Raw genomic sequence first — 2,552 nt, forward strand, 5'->3', positions numbered from 1 at the left:
ACTTCAAAATACACAACTTGCTATTTATATACGAGTGATGCTTAAATGACAACGTAGTTCAACTTCCGTCCTCCATTGTTCTATTATTTATTCAGTCAAATTTTCATCACAATCCCCCCCCCCCCCCAAAGTTAAGTGGACTCAACCAGCTTTCACATACCCGCCTGTAGGCACCCCTGTTCGACATTCCACTGATTATATATACGTATAAGTATATAAAGTGACCCTCGACTTTCTTCAGTTCTATGTCTCAAGTTTTCGTTCAGTGAAAAGTTCTTTAAAGTGTGTGTTACATAATACACACTGAACTTCCTCACATTCCTCCCTGTGTAGTTCAAAGATTCATAAGACTCAGAATTGTAATCTGAATAAGGAAATTTAATTAAGAAATAAATACCAATAGTCGAAGCAAAGTTACCAAATTTGAAGAAGTTAAGTGAAAACAGCTCCTCTCTCACTCCTAAAAGAGAGAGCAATAGACGAGATTGTTTTCTTTTACATATTCAACTTATCCATAATTTTGGCTTTCTGCCTGTCTTTATTTAACAAAATTATTTTACGCATTCAACATATATATTTTTCTTTCTGCCCTAAGAAAATGCATTACTAGGTGTATTAACCGCAATTTTACATGAAACTAATGTTTCACAGAGGAATGTGACGACTTATAAACTACCGATAAAATGTGTGCGTAAATGGCTGTGTAATCCAACTGTAAGGACATACGTTATGTCGGATCCTAAGTAAGTCTGTGTATTCACTCCCAATTAGCTTCTGGGCATAATTACGGCTCTTTTTTGTTCATAATTACTGCTTTGATTCGGCTGCGAAACCGGAGCGTAGAGCGATCTGTCCGCGCGTGACGTCACGCCTGACGTCAAGGACCACGTGATCAGGTATGGCCCCAGCCTTTTACTCTAGTAGTCTTGGTTCGGATCCCACTTTAAACGGTAGGTCCAGTCCCGATTAGCCTTACTGTGCATAAAGTGGACTTAAAACACCAAATCAATCAATCAATCAATCAAGTGTCAATATCGGATTTTGTTTCAGCCTACATGTCAAATATCAACAACAATAAATTTTATTGGGCTTACAGATTACATGTGTGGCTGTTTACGCCCAGTTACATGTCAATTATATTTGCAAATCTCCTTGCAAGGTTGATATCTACAGGTTTGTGTCCAGATGCTTTGTGGTACTTTTGTGTTGATAACGAAAGAATCCGAGGTTCACGTTGTTATATTACGGCTAAACACGTACAACCACAGTAACGTTCTAATGATGAATCAGTAGCGAATATACTGCCCTGTTCACAGTTGCAAACTATTACATGTGTATCCGGTGCGTAGATAAACACAGTCGTCGGAGAGCTTGTATTACTACTACCATTTTTGCCACTTGCCTCATTATGCCCTGAATATACATTACATTATGTGTTGCTTACCTTTGGAATTTTGAGTTCTTTCATTTATAATTTGTCATCTGTTCAGTGTGTCACAGACAACTAGTATCAGAAGGACGAAGTGGATAGACTAAATTGTAGATGACAACTTGGTAACTAGATTTGAAAATATTTGACATGTAAGCTGAGATAAAATTCGATATGACCACTTCCACTTGAATTCTATTTTGTTTCTACCAATTTTCTTATCGTTTGTTTACTTCCTGTTAGGTTACAGAACGTGTTTTCTCGTTTTGTTTTAAGGTACATAATATGGCTGATTGTAGCTGTGTCATTTTTCACAGAATATGCGTGTTCCTGGCAACCCTGGAACGCATCGCTTCATGACGGGATATGACGTCACAAATGCAATGAAATGTTGTGTGTGGTTGCCAGCATTCAGGCGGCAAAACACGCTTTTTTGAACGATGTAGCGCCGAAACGATGCACCAACGAGAAAATGAGAAATGTTGTTTGTTTTGATGTCCTCTATACGTTTCCGTGGTCCGTGGGCGCCATTAAAATGACACCCTGTATATATATATATATATATATAATAATTTTCAGTTCAAGTTCCATACTAGCTTGTCTCAAAAAAGCAAGTGCCTGTATCCAATGCGAATATCTGGTGTGTGCAATGATCATATCAAATTTATTGGTTTGATTGATTGATTTGCTTTATTTTACATCGCTTCTTGTGCCACTTTTGGCTAATTTTGAAAGATGAGTATGAGTGATGACATGATGAAATTGACGAATGGACACTCACAAACGTCCATGAGCAGGCCGGGAATCGAACATCGTAGAGTGATGTGCCAGCCACTCTGCCACAGGGGCCGGTTCAAACTTATTGGAAAGAGTACATTAATTTTAGATAATGTTTTGTATAAAAACTTCTATTTTTTGCATGAATAGTACATTCCAAAGTAATGTGCTAAGCTTAACTCCTTGAATTGCCACAGAACAATTTGGAGATTTTAAAATGTGTATTTTAAATAAATAATGATTATGTCATAACTCATAACATGTTTAGGTCTTAGTCTAATATCAAAGTAACTGCATTCCTAGATCAAAGTTTTCCCCACATTTAATTGTTAGTGTAATAATAATA

This window comes from Lepisma saccharinum, chromosome 3 (genome assembly GCF_977018435.1).
Source record: "Lepisma saccharinum chromosome 3, izLepSacc3.1, whole genome shotgun sequence".
NCBI lineage: Eukaryota > Metazoa > Arthropoda > Insecta > Zygentoma > Lepismatidae > Lepisma > Lepisma saccharinum.